This window comes from Oreochromis niloticus, linkage group LG4, assembly GCF_001858045.2.
Source record: "Oreochromis niloticus isolate F11D_XX linkage group LG4, O_niloticus_UMD_NMBU, whole genome shotgun sequence".
NCBI classification, from domain to species: domain Eukaryota; kingdom Metazoa; phylum Chordata; class Actinopteri; order Cichliformes; family Cichlidae; genus Oreochromis; species Oreochromis niloticus.
The window spans coordinates 14,626,680-14,645,614 of record NC_031969.2 but is presented as its reverse complement, the minus strand read 5'-3'; the positions used below and the strand labels follow the sequence as shown (position 1 = coordinate 14,645,614).

Genomic DNA, 18,935 nt, shown 5'->3' with positions numbered 1-18,935 from the left:
AGGAAGAGAAAATTAAACTACAGGAAGCAGAGAAAGAAAGGGAAGATACAAAGAGTTACACTCAAAACATGAAGAAGAAGTTGCTGGAAACACAAGACGCTCTAGAAAAGAGACACATGGAAAATGGGAGGCAAAACAGGAAAGTGAAACTCTGAAGAAGGAACTGATGAAAGTGCAAGAAGAACTTGCAGAAGAGAAAACTGAGGTGAAGGTATTCAAGAAAGAAATGACAGGCTCTGAGGTGACCAAGAAAGACTGCAAAGATGCACTTAAAGAAATAAAAAAGCACAAAAAGGAAGCTAAAGAGCTCCTCAAACAGAAAGGGAAACTGGCCAAACAGCAGCTGAAAGAAAAATTTCAAGACGCCGAGGAGCAGCTAAAAAAAACCTTAAAAGAGCTGAAGGCAAAAGAAAAAGAAAAGAAAGCCGAGGACAGGAGTGGATTCTGGAGCAGACTGCTGAGAAAAAACTGACCCAGCAGCATCTTCTTCCTTCCCCGTCTCTCCACCTTTCTTTCACCCCATCCTTCTTCTTCTCTCTCTCTCTCATCTTCTCTACCCTCACCTCTCACCTTTAACCCACTTTCTCTTTCACCGTCCCTCTCCTTCTAAAAATCCCCCCATACTTTACTTGGGACGTTTGTTTGTTTTTTAAAAACTTTATTCTGAATACATGTACTTAAATACACAAATAAAATTGCCATAACTTGATGAGACCTCATGTTGCCTGCTTCTTTTCTTGTGTGTCTGTGGATGTAAAACAGTAACACACTTTCTGCTCTGTCTGTCTTTAATTGCAAATAAATGCAATACATCTTCATTTAAAAATGCAGTGCAAAAAACTTCTGCTCTCAATCTTTTTTTAGCAGAAACCTTTTTTTTGCCCCTTCCTGATTTCTTATGTTTTAACATGTTTGTTACACTTACATGTTTCCGATTTCAAATTTTAACACAGATGGTCAGAGTAAATACAGATTGTAGTTTTTTAAATGATGGTTTCATTTAGTTTGGGAAAAAAGCTCTCCAACTTTACCTCATGTGAAAAAGTAATATCCTTCTAAACCTAATAAGTGGTTTTGTCATCGAGCAAGAACTGCAATCAAGCATTTGCAATAACTGGTGATGAGTGTTTACAGCGCTGTGGAGGAATTTTGGTCCACTCTTCTTTGCAGAATTGTTTTAATTCAGCCACTTTTTCTAGCATAGGCTGAGTTTTTAAGGTCATGCTAAATCATCTCAATCTGATTCCAGTCTGCACTTTGACCAGGCCAAAACCTCCATTTTGTGTTTCGCGCCATTCAGAGATGATCTTGCTGCTGTGTTTTGCATTATTGTCCTGGTGCACTTGAGCTTCAGGGCACATTAAATGAGACAAGTGAGGCCTTCAGGTTTTCCACATTTTCTGGATAATGGCCCTCATCGTGGTTGGATTCCCAAAGCGTTTGAAATGCCTTTGTAACCAATGTTCCCTCTAATTTTTCACGTGTCTGAGCGAACACACAAACTCCGTGAGCGATCCCTTGGACCACTGTGAGCGACATCAGACGTGTGCACTGTGGTCGCGCCGATATCTAATCCATCCAACTTACATGGTTTATTAAAATAATCAAATTACAGCATTTACATTTATGTTAGACTACTTTTAATTAACTGCTTAAGCCCACTTACAATGAAAATGTAAAAAAAATCTAGTCATTGACCTGTGTAGTATGTTAACAGTATTGGAAGTAAAAATAACTTGAACTCCAATTTTGAAAACACAACTTTCTTTCTTTTTAAAAAAAGCTCTGACTTGTATTATGAGTCTGTGGTCTGGGAGAGAGTCCTGTAACTCTCTGTCTGCAAAATACAGTATATAATGACCAATGTTGGGCAATTAATTATATAGTTACTTCTTCAAAAAAGTAACTCAGTATGGCAAACAACAAAGAGTTTTGCAGCTATTTTTTTTTTAAATGCAGCCAAGGCGTTTATTTAAAAACATTTCAAACTATTTACAGAACAATCAGCTGTTCTGCATCAAATCTGATGCCACACAAATTATTGTGCCACTCCAAAAAATAATTTCTGTCCCCTATGAGATAAAGGAGAACAACAGCCTGATACCTGCAGGCCTGACAACAGCAGATGTATCACTCCTGTAACACCTGTAACGTTCAGCAGCCGCCTCATTGTTCTGACACACACAGCAAAACTACACTACACACTAACTACACAAGATTTGCGCTAAACGTCGCAAATCTCTCACATATCAAAGCACCGCCGTCACTCCTAAAACTTCCCCCCGTTTCTTAACAACTAGATGCCACGTTGCCATATCATTTTTTGATTGGTCAACATGGTACTTTTTTGGACGAATAGGAAAGGGAGAGGGGGGTGGAGTTTGTTTTTGCTCACAGGCGGAGAGTGCTTTCGTGCCTTTTTTCTTATAAAACGCTGTTTTTACCGTTTATTCCCGCAGTAAATATAAACAATGACAGTATTCAGGAAGAAAACCAAACATTGCATATTTTTTTTAATCACAACTCTGGTTTTACGTGGCCTATCAACACAATTTAAAAACTGGTATGAAGTCCACACTTTTTCCATCAATTGTTCCGTCTGTCCTGTTCACATCTCCAATGGTTGTACACGTTGTCATTAACGTGGCTTCACTCCACATCAGCCACGCCGCTTTGCCAGCTAAAACACCAGTGTCGGCACATAAGGACGCTGTCATAGCCTGTCAACCACGTTGATTAGCTGCGTATATACGAATGTAAATCGCATTATTGGCTGGACTATGGGATAAGGTGGCATCTTCTAATACAATATGGGAGCAGCCAGTCACTCACTGACTAACACTGCAAAACAGAATTGTTAAAGTATTAATTTTAATTTCAATTCAGGTTAATTTTCTTTGTGCGCAACACAGATTTTTTGTGCGCAGAGACCGTGCCAGCAGTGCGCAATTGCGCACGTGCGCAGCTTATAGGGAGCATTGTTTGTAACCCTTTCCAGACTGATAGAGTTCAGTGTTTCTTAGCTGTTTCTTTAGATGTCCATGATGTTGCTTTCTGAGATCTTTTAGTCAACTTCACTTTGTCAGACACGTTCTAGTTAAGTGATTTCTTGAGTAAAATATTTTGGCCATATTCCAGCCTGGGTGTTGCTCTAGTTAACTCCTCGTTGGAGGGGAGAGGGAGGGGGAACAGGAGGACAAAGGAGGGCGGGAACAACTGAGCTGTAGTGCTTTTTTTCACTGTGCAATATTTGCAATATTTTTTTTGTGATATTCGACTGTGCAATAGACTCAGTCAAATGTGCAAACCGCTGGTATTCCTATTTAACCCTATTATATGTTCTGTATTTATATATGTGTATATATGGTATATTTATGCTCATATCCTTACTCTCATTCCCCTTTATTTGGTATTCCAACTCTGTAACATGCAACTTCTGTCGGTGCTGTGCTACTGGAAACGGTATTTCCCGGAGGAACCCACCCGAGGGATTAATAAAGTTTCATCTAATCTCTAATCTAATCTATACTTCAGTCTGGTATGAAGGTGTCTGTTTTGCAGAAGTCGAGTTTTTCTTGGTTTGCAATCTTGCAGTCCATTCCTGTGCAGGCTTCTAGTGATTGTCTTCTTCCAGACTACAATTCCTGACTTGACTAAGTTATTCACTTGTGTCTTAGCATTTTTTATTAGTCTTTAAACACATCTCTTACTAGTTTTCTTTCCAGAGTCTTTGAACTCTCTCGATTCCTGCCTCTGCCAGGCTTGTTCTGTACTGTGTGGCTCTCTTTGAATTTCTTCTCACTCCAGTTTGTCACACTTGGAAACATTGCGAAAACTCTGTATATCTTCTCCTGCTTTGTTAGCATCAACAATTCTTTTTCTCAAGTCTAAACTCATTTTGTTTGTTTTTGGCATGATGCTTTGTCGAGTGACAGCTCGAACTTTTACCTTTTATACTGTTGGGTCACAGTTTTAACTTGATTTTAAAAGCTTTGCACATTACAAAGTTCAAGCACATCATTGCCCAGCTCAATGAAAAGGAACCTTTTTTGTGGGGCAAATAATATTGACACCAGTCATTTTGTGTTTTTCTGAAATTATTCTGTTATTGTGTACAAAATATTTAAAAAATAAGCTATAGGGAAATCCTCTACTTGAAAATCCTGTTTAAAAAAAACAAAAGCACTTGGGACAATTGTGTTGGTGACAGCTTTTGTTATAATATTAATAATATTTATATGAATATGGGATACTGTTACATGTCTGCATAGACTTTTGTGGAATATGGAGACACTCCTGGCATTATATGAGCAAAGTGAGACCCATTTTTTAGGGTTCGTGGAGATGAGTGTGAAGACCCAAACAATCCCTGTCAATGATGGAGAAGCTTTGATGAAAACATTTGGTAAAAAACTTTTCTCCTCACTCATGTTGCCCACCAGTGATTTCTAGCTGTCCACACACACAGCAGGCTAGAATATGCGCTGAGCCTCAGCACCATGGTTGCAATACTTGGACATGTTTTCTTTATTAAATAATGAACCAGATCCCAAAAAGTAAACAGCTGTTATTGCTAGGCAACGGGAGCAGCATTTGGTGATGCAGCACCTGACCTTCCTGACAATGTGGGCGGAGCATGCATGAAATGGAATGTTTAGAAGAACTGTGCAACACAAGCACTTAGTTACAGCATTTTTCATTGTATCCAGACACGGCTAGAGACACATCTACAGCAGCATCTCTGTGCAGGACAAACGACAGTTGACGAAAAAAAAAAACATTGAAAACTTCCCTTCTCCACAATACGTTGGTTTCTTTGTTTAAAGGGCCAAAATGAATCAAGGGAGATCAAGAAGAGGCTTGGTGAGTGCTTCACCATATGGTACAGTACAGTCTGAGCTGACTAACCTACAAGAGGAATTTCAAAAAATACAGGCTGAAAATGTCAAATTAAAAGAAGAGGCAGAAAAATCAAGAGGAGAAGCTAAAAATTCCAAGTTTGAAACTGAAATAGTATTGAAGGAATTACTGCATGTAAGTCTAAGACTTAAAGGAGAGAAAATGGGAAAACAACAGGCAGAAAATGAGAATGAAAATATCAAGAAAGGACTGTTGGAAGCTCAAAAAACACTGGAGGAAGTGAAAACCACAGCACAAGAAGCCAAAAATAAATATCAAACTGCAAAGAAGGAGGCAGAAAATGTGATGCAGGAATTACAGGAGGTGCAGAAAGCTTTTGAAGAGGAAAAAAGGAAAATGCAGTTGGCAACACAAGAGGCTGAAAATGCAATGGCTGAAGCTGAAATACTAAGAAAGGAATTACTGCATGTAAAGCAAGAACTTGAAGAGGAGAAAAAAGGTAAACATGAGGCAGAAAATGAGAGTGAAAATATCAAGAAAGAATTGCTGGAAGCTCAAAAAGTGTTGGAGGAAGAGAAAATTAAACTACAGGAAGCAGAGAAAGAAATGGAAGATACAAAGAGTTACACTCAAAACATGAAGCAGAAGTTGCTGGAAACACAAGACGCTCTAGAAAAAGAGACACATGGAAAATGGGAGGCAAAACAGGAAAGTGAAACTCTGAAGAAGGAACTGATGAAAGTGCAAGAAGAACTTGCAGAAGAGAAAATTGAGGTGAAGGTATTCAAGAAAGAAATGACAGGCTCTGAAGTGACCAAGAAAGACTGCAAAGATGCACTTAAAGAAATAAAAAAGCACAAAAAGGAAGCTAAAGAGCTCCTCAAACAGAAAGGGAAACTGGCCAAACAGCAGCTGAAAGAAAAATTTCAAGATGCCGAGGAGAAGCTAAAAAAAACCTTAAAAGAGCTGAAGGCAAAAGAAAAAGAAAAGAAAGCCGAGGACAGGAGTGGATTCTGGAGCAGACTGCTGAGAAAAAACTGACCCAGCAGCATCTTCTTCCTTCCCCGTCTCTCCACCTTTCTTTCACCCCATCCTTCTTCTTCTCTCTCTCTCTCATCTTCTCTACCCTCACCTCTCACCTTTAACCCACTTTCTCTTTCACCGTCCCTCTCCTCCTAAAAATCCCCCCATACTTTACTTGGGACGTTTGTCTGTTTTTTAAAAACTTTATTCTGAATACATGTACTTAAATACACAAATAAAATTGCCATAACTTGATGAGACCTCATGTTGTCTGCTTCTTTTCTCGTGTGTCTGTGGATGTAAAACAGTAACACACTTTCTGCTCTGTCTGTCTTTAATTGCAAATAAATGCAATATATCTTCATTTAAAAATGCAGTGCAAAAAACTTCTGCTCTAAATCTTTTTTTAGCAGAAAGCTTTTTTTTGCCCCTTCCTGATTTCTTATGTTTTAACATGTTTGTTACACTTACATGTTTCCGATGTCAAATTTTAACACAGATGGTCAGAGTAAATACAGATTGTAGTTTTTTAAATGATGGTTTCATTTAGTTTGGGAAAAAAGCTCTCCAACTTTACCTCATGTGAAAAAGTAATATCCTTCTAAACCTAATAAGTGGTTTTGTCATCGAGCAAGAACTGCAATCAAGCATTTGCAATAACTGGTGATGAGTGTTTTACAGCCCTGTGGAGGAATTTTGGTCCACTCTTCTTTGCAGAATTGTTTTAATTCAGCCACTTTTTCTAGCATAGGCTGAGTTTTTAAGGTCATGCTAAATCATCTCAATCTGATTCCAGTCTGCACTTTGACCAGGCCAAAACCTCCATTTTGTTTTTTGCGCCATTCAGAGATGATCTTGCTGCTGTGTTTTGCATTATTGTCCTGGTGCACTTGAGCTTCAGGGCACATTAAATGAGACAAGTGAGGCCTTCAGGTTTTCCACATTTTCTGGATAATGGCCCTCATCGTGGTTGGATTCCCAAAGCGTTTGAAATGCCTTTGTAACCCTTTCCAGACTGATAGAGTTCAGTGTTTCTTAGCTGTTTCTTTAGATGTCCATGATGTTGCTTTCTCAGATCTTTTAGTCAACTTCACTTTGTCAGACACGTTCTAGTTAAGTGATTTCTCGACTAAAATATTCTGGCCATATTCCAGCCTGGGTGTTGCTCATGAAGTCATCTCTATAAAAAAATGTCATTAATCACTGTTGATTGTTGATTTAACACATTGGTGTAATTACTTTTTACATAGAGACAGAGGTTTGGACAGCTCTTTCCCTTTATTTGTATTTTTTTTGTATTTATTCAGGTTATCTTTGAAATATCTCAGTGTGACACTGATACTGTACATGAGTGTGGTCGGTTTTGAAAACAGCATTTTAATTGTGACATTAAAAAAAAAACAATTGCTAAAAGAACTTTAATTTGTAGTTGTAAATATATTCTTAATGCATTTAGGGTGTTTTTACTCACTTTGTCTCTTCCTACAATGTAGGTTACAATTACATAAGCATGACCAATTGTGCAAATTAGGCGATGAAGTCATTTAGCAACTTCTAGCCACTTTTAGTTCAGCCAATAGCGATTTTCCTTATTGGCCACAAGACAGAGGTGTTACGACTGTTGTCGTAATTTTATCATATACACAAATCTGAGTGTGCAGGTGCCTCTCCATGATTGGTGCATCCAAGGGGACGGATCGCACCAATTGGCTAATGACCAGGAGGCAGCATATCACAAGACACCGCCATGGACAGCCAGTCATCCATCCTCGGCCCATCCCAACCGGCAGACTGTGTGTTCCCTGTCTAGTAATGTTTGTTTAAGCATCACGAGGGAGAAGGGTGGTTCCGCCCCCTTTTTTTTTTTTTTGCTGGGAGTTGGCAGCCCTATTAGTTAGGTTGTTTAATATTTCTGCTAAGTACTCATTAAAATACCAGAATAGGGAGGATGTTGTAAGTTTAAGTTTATTAGATGGATCAGTATTGCTGAACTTTGAAATATTTTGGGTGCAGTGTATTTTTTGCATACAGGTATAACAGAATAGCTTTAGTGGGTTTTTTTGTTTTTTTTAACTTGAGTATGAATTTATACAAAATGCAGCAAGATATTTAAAAAACTGTTTTATTGATTATAAAATACACTATATCGGATTCATATCGGTATCAGCAGATATCCAAATTTATGATATTGGTAACAGTATCGGACATAAAAAAGTGTTAACATGCCATCTCTACTTTAAATTGACACTGTGATTAAAATTAGTTGCAACGAAGCAGCTATGAAATAACAAATTCGAAATATTAATGAAATGAAATAATAGGGTAATAATAAATGAAATATTACTCTTTCTGGATCACATAATAAACTTTTTAAGATATTTTCAGGCGAGAATGTTGCTGTGTAAACTTCAAATATCACATATTTGTAAAAGTGCTCTAACGTTTTCAGAGATGCCCGTTACCCACCAGCTGACCGGCTGGTCAAGGCACGGACTCCCGGCACAGCGTTTTCAAACCCCCCGTAGTCTTTCGCTACTCGAGTTAAACATGATATATAAATCACGTGAATAATGTTGGGAATAATAGATTAATGAATATACATTAGAGTTAAAGAGACTAAGACTACGTTCACACTGCAGGTGAAAGCACATCAAATCCGATTTTTTTGACCCTATGCGAGCCATATGCGATCATGGTATGACAGTGTGAACAGCACAAATCCGATATTTTCAAATCCGATCTGGGTCACTTTCGTATGTCGTACAGAATCCGATACATATCTGATGTTTTAGAAAGCGACTGCTGTTTGAATGGTCATGTCGCATTAAATCCGTCTTTTACGTCACAGACGCCAATTATCAGCACCGGAGAAGTGCCCGAGAAGACATCGTGAACGCTTCCTGGCCATCCAGTGAAACTGTTGGGAAGACAACGTTGGAGAAACGCAAACATTCTATTTGTACTATATAATCTGCAGATTCTGACAGAAATCTTCAACTATCCTTTGAAGCACCGCTCCTCTCTAAAACAGCAATAAGGATAATTATTAGGCCATATGTAAATAACAAAATAACGTTATAACTTGAACAAGTCTTTATATTAAGGGCCATCAGTCAAACAATACTGTTTGGTCTGGGTCTAAACAGAGCGCGTTGTCTGTGACGTCTTCTTTTGTGCATGCGAGCCGCTTTGAGGGTTCACACTAGAGCGCGTTTGCCTTTCACATTTTATTTGTAGTGTGAACAAGCAGACAAAAAAATAGGGTTTGACCAAAAAATCGGAATTGAGCATTAAGAGACTTGCAGCGTGAATGTAGCCTAATAGTCTGAGCTGCTTCAAGCTTTATTTGTGAAGAGCACCACAGCTTACAAAACATGTAGCTAGCTTGTACAGCTGCAGCGTAAATTTTCATAAGCTAAGATGGTCTTAAAATGTTAGCCATGTTAGCACGTTACCTTCAGCAGGTGGTCAGACTGAGTGAAGAGGCGCACAGTCAGAGGTTCAGCTCTCCATTTCGCTGCAGGGTCCCTTCATTCTTCACATATCCGTGTCGAGCCGAGTGTAAATCCCGAGGCTGAACGGCCTTTGTACAAGCACACACGCTTCTTAGCAGGGCGAAGCTATGAGCTAGAAAAATCCAGGCTGGCAGATAGCCTGTGTCTGTCCAACCAATAAGAGAGCTCCTTACATCCCATGGTGTGGCTAATTTGCATTGCAGCAGGATTTTTAAAATGAAGTTGCTAATCCAAATGTTAATCCCTGAGCGAATTGGAAAGGAAAATGGATTTTGAAATGAGGAGTGGAATCGCCATTTTAAAAAGAATTTTGAAAATCACTTTATTAAATTGGAATTAGAAAAAGGTTTTTAAAATTAAGTTTATTAAATTGGATTTCGCAAAAGGTTTTTGAAATGAGTTTTTTAAAAAGCATTTTGAAAATCACTTTATTAAATTGGAATTAAAAAATGACTTTACAAATGCAGAATTTATTCTACAATTCATTATTTAAACACAGAATTCTTTATTTCGATGCGCATGGCTCTTGTGGTCCTCCATAATTTAGCTGATACTATGTTGCAGAAACACCAGCTAAACACCTCCTCTGAGGTGAGAGAGAAGGGCTTAGCAATTAAAGACACCAGATCACACTACTAGTCAGCACCAGCCAGTCCCATCCAATTTTTTTACTAGTGTGTGAAAAATATATAAATACTAATAATAAAAAAACATGAACCCAAAGTTTTTATGGCATTTTTTGGCATGTTTAATTAAAAAAAGCTGTTTCATTGTTTCATGATGAAGTTGTTAATGGCAGAAAGCAAATTATGACTTTGATGTGCTGAGTTTTTGTACAGAGTTTCTTCCTCTTGTATCACTGTGCCTCTTGAGCACAATAATAAACAGCTGAATCCTCAGTCATCAAGCTGTTCATCTGCAGATACACCTGCTTTCTGCTGTTGTCTCTGGAGATGGTAAACCGGCCTCTGAATGACTAAGAGTACGCGGTGCCACTGCTAGGGTTGATATAAGCAATCCATTCCGGTCTCTTTCCAGCAGCCTGTCTGATCCAGTGAGCATAAATATCACTGCTGAACCCTGAGTATGTACAGGTCAGTCTGTGGGAGTCTCCAGGCCTTTTAACCACTGACTCAGACTCTGTCAGTGTTTGACCCTCAGTACCTACAGAAATGTTAACCACGAATTAGTTTAATCACTTTTCTCCATATCAGTTATATCAGTTGTTAAATTAAAACAAACAAACAAAAATAAAAACAAGTCCTTACCAGCCAAGAAAAAAAACTGAATCAGGAAAATAACTAAATGAACAGGTCCGGTCATTGTAAGAATCAGTTGTTTTTGTCCGATCTACAGTGGGTATATGAGATTGGGTCCCTGAATCGTATTCTTGAACATTTATAAAGTTACTGAATGTAGGAGTTTTGCATTGACTCCTCCTCCTCAGTAAAAAATACTGCAGTTTCACAAAGTCAAAGCTACAAAAATAGAAAATTATTATGTACAATTTGCCAGTTTTTTATGATTTTATTATATTATGTTTGTAATTTTAAAAAATAGAATATTCACATATTAAAACTGACAGTGTATTAAGACAGTCATTCACATACTACTTTCATAACATTGCATCATATACTGCTACTAGTGCTGGCCACTGTGCTCTACCTGTACTTTTTTCCACTCAATAAAAGTTAACATGAGGGTTCCCGATGGTTAGGAACAAACCCAATCGCATGGGAGGATGCAGTAAATGGACCAAACTTCAGTCAGAAGAAAAACTGAGAGAATCCATCTATAATACAAGGTTTGTCATTAATATACTGCAACAACATGGGAGTAGAGCAGCATAAATGAATCAATGGTACAGAAGTGGAGGAAGCAAGAAGAATAAGTTGAGTAAAGTTTGACTTATCTGACTGTTTTGTTTTGCTTAATGCACGTTATAATCCGGTGCACCTTATGTATAAAAACAGACCTGTACATCGACAGTGCACCTTATAATCTGGTGCGCCTTATTGTCTGAAAAATACGGTAAATAAATTCTAACAACAGCTTATCAAGCTAAAACGTGCCGTTGTTGTTTACCTGCTGGTTTCTTCTTCCTGGCTTAAAGTGGGCAATAAACAAACAAGAGAGATGGGACTTGAGACAGAAAAGCCGATCAGCTGAAGTAGCAACAGGAAAGGGAGGGGGAGAGAAGAGAGAAGAAGAGGCATTCACTCCATATATCGGTTGTTAAGCTAAACGTGGGAATGCTTTAAAAACATTCAGAGATGAACTTACACACTTGATTTACTTCTCTGGGATAGCTTTCTCAGAGATGAAATGCCGGTTTGGAAGCACGTAGTGAGGCTCCAAATGCTCAACCAGACCGTCAACAGGTCTCACACACCACAGAGGACCTATTAAGTGATGCATGCTGCTCAGACGTGCTAAGGTTATGAGCTGGAGTACACCACATCGCAAGTTTTTGTGAGGTGCTTTTGTGATATTTAATGGATCGGATTACATTTTTTATTTCCAGTTTTATTTCCGATATCCAATCCAGTAATTTAGGTCAGGCTCGGACTGATACCAATACTGTATATCGGTCCATCCCTAGTTGAAGCCCCACAACAGACAAGTTCACAATCTATGTTCCACAAGAGCGGAAAACCTTCACTCGCCAAGACGTACTCTCAACAATGAACAGCTTGTTTGACCCTCTTGATTTGCTTGCACCCATAACCATCAAAGGCAGACTTCTTCTCAGGGAGCTCTCCAGCAGCAAACTTGAGTGGGACAGTTCCTTACCCCAAGACATGTATGATGACTGGAGAAGGTGGCATGACTCGCTACAAAGTCTCACAAATCGACACATCCCCCGTCCCTATTTCACGTTCCGAATCTCACAAGCCACCTTCATTGAACTTTGTGTGTTCTCAGACGCTTCAGTGAAAGCCATCACTGTGGTAGCTTACCTGAAGGTCACACATGAAGACAGTGAAGTCGGATTCATCATGGGTAAGGCCAAACTAGCTCCTGTACCAGAACCGACCATTCCTTGATTAGAGGTGCACGCTGCAGTGCTTGCTGTGCAGATGTCAGAGCTTCTCACAGAAGAACTGAACATAAAGATTGACAGGACAACATTTTACACTGACAGTAAAGTGGTGTTAGGATACATCAACAATCAAAGCAGAAGATTCCATGTGTATGTGAACAATCGTGTACAGAGAATCAAGCAGTCTTCCCTACCAGATCAACGGAGATATGTCCCATCAGAGCACAATCCTGCTGATCACGGCTCTCGGTCTGTACCAGCAGAAAAACTCTCTGGTACCTCATGGTTGTACGGCCCAGCATTTCTTCTCAATCTCAAGACTCTCTCTCCAGAAAAGGGTCCATTTGAACTTGCCGATCCAGAGTCTGGTTTATTTGGACTTCCCTTGTCCAAGCAGTGGCCTACTTTCATTACATCTCCCACAGTTTCAAGTCTAAATATGGTAGTGTTTGCTGGCATCTTTGTAAGGCTAGTCTCACAGATGAAGCCTTAGCTCAAGCAGAGCATACGATCATCAGGTGTGTCCAGCATGAAGTCTGTCCAGAAGAAATCAAATGCATCATGGCATTTAAAACAAGACTGACCACAAAATAGTGCTCTTCACAAACCTCATGCCTCCTCTGCAAGGAGGTCAACTTGCAGAGTCTGGGTTGCAGAGTCATGAAACTCACCCTCTTCTGATACCAGAGAAGCATCACATTGCAACACTGCTCATTCAACGTCACCATAAAGGCACCCAGCACCAAGGAATTTTCTTATGTTGGCCTCGATGTATTTGGACCGTGGGAGTCCAATACAATACTGTAGAACTATTTCAGACTGTATCCTTCTTCTGAGAGATTAGTCTAATATGTAAATAGAGTCTAGTGGCATTCTTAAAATAATGCCAGGCGGGGAGTGTACTGGAACTGTTTTTATGTTATTTCTCCAGGCCTATAGGGGGCGCAGGTTCACACAGTTTGCTATGTTGAGTTGTTTGCTCATGAGTAGTAAGACATGGGGCCTGTCTCAATGTGCGTACTTGTGCGTACTTGTGGTCTTGTGGACTCTTAATACGTCATCAGTCACAGACCAAGTACTGTTCCAATTCAAAGTACGCATCAAGCCAAGAACGCGAAAAATTGTTCTCGCTCCGCCTGGTTTATTGAGCATGCATCAGTGGTGACTTGTGTGGACTTGGTACAGCTAAATATCCCAAAATGCATTTCGCCCAAAAATCAAACGCAGCAATGGTGGAGGAGCATGGCTAAAAACTTTAAAATAAACTATTTTCAGGCGAGAATGTAGCTGTGTAAACTTCAAATATCTGCTCAATTTATCAAGATACTACATATTTCCAAAAGTACTCTGACGTTTTCAGAGACGTCTGTTACCCACCAGCACGATAGACCGGGAGGTCAAGGATCACTAGAGCCCAGCGAGAACAGCGGACTCCCAGCACATCATTTTCAAACCCCTGCAGTCTTTGGCTACTCAGGTTAAACATGATATATAAGTTTCTTAGATAACTTCTAAATGTTAATGTTTGGTTTACGTCAGTGTTTTATTTGTTCCTGAGTAAATCGGTTTGGCTGAGATTAGCTGACTCTGAAATCTAACATTTAAAATATTTAAATTCAGAAGGAAACATTTTCACCAGGAACAAAAACAGCATGTTAATACGTGGAGATTTTGAAGGCTGCTTAAAAAAATGATCAGATTATATTTTAAATATGTGTTCTCTTCCAAACATATCAGATTCTCTGCCTTAGTGAGGCTCAGAGCAGTCAGCACGCAATGCCTCCAGCCAAACTTTCTTCTGAAGAGGATCTGAAGGAACAAGTTACTGTATCATCAGAGTCTGAATTTTTTTTCATAATAACATTAAAATAAACATTTTAAAAGATAATAACAAAAAAGTTTTAACAGATTATGAGAGGATGGGGTCTTTGCTTTGTGTCTCTTGAGGACAATAATAAACAGTAACAGTGCTGTTAAGCTGCTCATCTGCAGATACGGCTGCTTTCTGTTGTTTCCTTTGGAGATGGTAAACTGGTGCTGAACTGCTGTGAGCATAATTTCTTACTACGACTATCTCGATCAAGAATAGTGACCCACTAAGGAATTGATTTTTTTGAGTAAAATCACCCATCAGTTCTTTAGTGGTCTTAGAGCTCCTCCTCTGGTGGCTTCATGCTACAACTGCTCAGCCACTGAGAAGTTTTTGTTCAGGTCTGCTGATGTTTTGTGTTACTGTGACCCTCTGACACAGTAATACACAGCAGAGTCTTCAGGCTGCATGTTCTGTCCATTTAGAGTCACTGTCTTGCTTGAAGTGTCTAAGTCAATGCTGAACTTGCTCTTTAGTGAATCTTTATAGTAAGAGTTCCCAGTGTATTTCATCCCAATCCACTCCAGTGTTTTCCCTGCAGGCTGTCTGATCCAACCTGTCCAGTCACCACTCACAGAATAAGAGACCTGACAGGTGATGGTCAGACGCTGACCTGGCTGCACAATCACAGAGGGTGGCTGTGTCAGCTGTTCACACTTCACACCTGTGGAGAAAACATGTTGAATGTAGTAGCAATAAGAATCAGTCTCAATGATGCAGACATTTTGTCTTTTCATCAGTGAAAGTAAACCTATGATCCTTACCAGCCCAGTTCATTAAAAGAATGAGAAAAGTGAACCAAATATGAAATCTGAACATTATGAAAGCCATTTTTCTCTGCTCAGTCTACAGTGGGTACATCAATGATTTACTCTCTGTCTTAAACTCTCTAACACTTATGTAAAGATAAACTAGAAAACAGTTTTGCATCAGCTCCTCCCGCAAATACAAAACCACACTGTAGCTTGTAGTACTGCTCATTTCATTACAATATTATTTGAAATGTATTTACTTGTTAAGTAATTGTGTCGAGGTAAAACCGTCTTATCCCTATAGTTACACTATTTATTTATTTATTCTTTTATGTTTTTCTTTGATCATAAAATCATTTTTGATACTCATTTTGAAAAGTACATGTTTGAGCATTTATTTTTGGAAACGAGAAAGTCAGAAATTGAAAACTCCAAGAAACTCCAAGATACTTTCTTTCATGTTTGTCTGTTTGTTTAATGTTTTCTAAATGGTGATATTTTTGCACTTTAGGGTTTTGTCAAGTTTATGATTATGATTCATTTTAATGTAAGGATAAACAAAGTAAATCAAAATAAATTCTGTTTACATAGAAGTATAAATTGAACTTTCTATTTTTTTTATATCAGTCAGTCAGTTACATTTTATTGCAGGTAATTTGTGTAAATATCATTATCATTTCAGTCTTCAAGCTGTTCATCTGCAGATACACCTGCTTTCTGCTGTTGTCTCTGGAGATGGTAAATCTGCCTCTGAATGACTGAGAGTTGTGGGTGCTACTGTCACACAGTGGAAATTTGTATTTAACTTTTATATTGGTTTTATTCTGATTTTTAGTGTTTATTTGTGAGTGTAGTTTTTATTCTGTTTGCACTGCATGTTTTTTCGTGTGTTATTTGACATTGTTTTAATGCACTGTGGATTGGCTGGGCATGGGACAATTACCTGATAATTATCACCTGCTGAGGCATGGGTGTGTCCAGAGGTGGCCTATCAACTGTCTAAAGACCTGTTAAAATGACGCTAGCTGAGCACCGGAGGAGAGAGGCCCCAGATAGAAAGAGGAATGCAAAAAGGCCAGGTGGAAAAAGAGGGGCCCGCTGCCTGATCGCGGGTCCATCTGGAGACGGACCGGTCAGCGTGACGTGGGACCCAGTCTCAACAGCAAGAACAGCGACAGTACGAGACAACGCGTGGGATTGGCATCAGGTCAGAGGTAAACCTGAGTAGTGTCTCCACTGTTGTTCACCGGGTGCAGCCGTGTTGGGAGAGAGTCACCAGTTCAGCTTCCGGGACGATTGTTCTGGCCCCTATTTGTTTATTTACAGGGCGCGAGAGGAGCCGCAGTGGCATCGCACGATGGACTCCGGTGCAGAATGCGAGCTGGACTGGGATGTGATGGTCCCAGTGAAGGGACGAGAGGTGGATAGGAGGCTTCTCCTCGTCTGCCTGGGATCAGGCTGGCATGGACCCTGCTCTGGAGAAGAAATTTCTGGCCTGCTGATGGACCCACAATGAACATTCATCCTGGGTTGTGGGACAATTACATCAGGGGATTTTAGTGCATGCAGAGAATTGTATATTTACGAGTTTTACAGTTGGTTTATCTAGTCTCGGTGAGAATTGTAGTGTATTGACGAGCGTTTTATTGCATACTTTTTTTTTTTTATTAAGAGTTTTTTTTTAAATTTGTGCTCCCTGGCCTGAGTTTCTGACTCACTTGCTCCCTTGTATCTAAAGAACCATCCTCCTTAGGAAGACATTCTGGCGTAACAGCTTTAGTGTCTACATTACACTACCACCACTGTAGATCAAAGCGATCCATTCCAGTCCTTTTCCAGCAGCCTGTCTGACCCAAGCTGCAACAATATCGCCACCAAATCCTGAGTATGTACAGGTCAGTCTGTGGGAGTCTCCAGGCCTTTTAACCACTGGTTCAGACTCAGTGTTTGACCTTCAGAACCTAAAAAGTGTTGAGTTCATTAGTGTAATCAAATTTTCTTCACATAGTTTTATTTGTCCAATTCATTAGTTTTCCCTTACCAGCCAAGAAATAACACAGAAAAAAGGAAAAGAAAAAATGCTAAATAAAAAGGTCTGATCATTGTAACAGTTGTTGTCCAGTCTGCAGAGTGTATGTTGAGTCTTTGTGTTTTGTTCTGCGACATATATGAAGACAGTGAAGACAGCAGTTTTGCATTGTCTCCTCCTGTTTTTTGCATATATTAATACATGAGGCTTAATTTAAACTGATGATACCATGAACAGTAAAGACACTAGTCATATAAGACAAGTCATATAATATGGCTTCATTAAAATAATCTACAACCCATTCATGGTCTTAGAGCTCCCCCTCTGGTGGTTTCATGGTATAACTGTTCAGGCACTTTTTGTGTTTTCTTCAGGTCATGCTGAACACAGTTCTAATACGAGTAACCATGTGTAGTGTCCATGCTGTCAGTGTTTGTGCTCAATGAGACTCACAGCATCCAGCAGCAGGAGCAGAGCTACAGTTTTCTACAGGGAGCTTCTCTCCTTCTGTTGCAACCAAGTGTATTATACAAAGTCTTTATGTTAGTCTGGAAGGAAGGTTATTTATGCATATTGTATAAAATAATGTATAAAATAGAGAAAAGAAAGTTTTGAAAGACTAGAAGGTTTTCAGAGTATTTTTCTATTGTTCATTATAAACTATTAACGCAGTTATACAAGGTGAATTTTAATATTTACACTTAGAAAGAGGAAAACAGAATATTTAATGTTCATTGATTGAATCAATTGAATCTTTATTTTAAACATGTTCAAAAAGTACAATAACAATGTTGTTTAAGTTCTTAGTGAAGCTGTTTGATCTTGTTGTTTTTAATGTCCTGGACATGCCTTGAATGACAGAAAGCAAATTCTGACTTGGCTGAGTTTTTGTACAGCAGTTTTTCCTCTTGTGTCACTGTGGCTCTCGAGCACAATAATAAACAGCTGAATCCTCAGTCGTCAAGCTGTTCATCTGCAGATACACCTGCTTTCTGCTGTTGTCTCTGGTGGTGGTAAACCGGCCTCTGAATGACTCAGAGTAGTAGATGCTACCACTGCCACTGCTGATATAAGCAATCCACTCCAGTCCTTTTCCAGCAGCCTGTCTGATCCAAGCAGTTTCATAATCACTACTGAACCCTGAGTATGTACAGGTCAGTCTGTGGGATTCTCCAGGCCTTTTAATCACTGATTCAGACTGAATCAGTGTTTGACTCTCAGAACCTACAGAAATGTTAACTTATTAGTACAATCTCTTTCCATTATGTCAGTTTAAATGTTCAACAAAATATGTCCTTACCAGCCAAGAAACAAAATAGTATGTGTAAAATAACTAAATAAACAGATCTGATCATTGTTAAAGTCGTGAAAGTTGAAGTCCTGTCAAAAGTGTGTCTATTCGATTGAGTCACAACACTTACTCTTCAGCATGTATAAATCCAGTCAAAGTAAGAGATTTGCATTGACTCCTCCTCACCAACAAATATCAATCTTTCTCAAAGTGAAAATCTGGAAAAATAGAAAAGTTTAAGTTTTTTTTTAAAATTATAGTCTCTTTTTACTTTATTATACATAAATTCAAATATTGAAACATACAATGCAGACTTATTTTATATGACTGATCTAATATTGTATCCATCTGGAAAGATTTCAAACTCAGAAACTCAGAAGTATTCAAAGAAAGTAAAATCATTTCCAGGCATCAGAAACACAACTTCAAACCAGTCACTGTAAAACTAACTGCTAGAGGTCTAATTAAGTAATAAAATAAATTAATAGATCAACTATTTAAGTTCATTTACTGAATACGATATATTTAGGTACATTTGCAGTATTTTCATGT

At 38.9% G+C, this 18,935-nt stretch overlaps 1 protein-coding gene and 3 long non-coding RNA genes across 5 annotated transcripts in view; 1 reads left to right on the top strand and 3 right to left on the bottom strand.

The window, feature by feature from the left end:
- Positions 1-18,935, bottom strand: part of LOC100709195 (uncharacterized) — a 1,346,887-nt gene that overhangs the window by 1,255,572 nt on the left and 72,380 nt on the right. The window lies entirely within an intron of this gene.
- LOC112846692 (uncharacterized) overlaps positions 1-18,935 on the bottom strand; it is a 51,940-nt gene that overhangs the window by 30,294 nt on the left and 2,711 nt on the right. The gene's annotated exons all lie outside the window — the stretch shown is intronic.
- LOC109201981 (uncharacterized) lies at positions 16,044-17,736 on the top strand. Its single transcript, XR_002061937.2, has 2 exons — positions 16,044-16,277; positions 16,390-17,736. It is a non-coding gene; the product is annotated as an uncharacterized LOC109201981 (long non-coding RNA).
- On the bottom strand, positions 16,749-18,488 carry LOC112846702 (uncharacterized). The gene is made up of 2 exons (XR_003219820.1): positions 18,393-18,488; positions 16,749-17,024 (listed from the first exon to the last, which is right to left on the bottom strand). It is a non-coding gene; the product is annotated as an uncharacterized LOC112846702 (long non-coding RNA).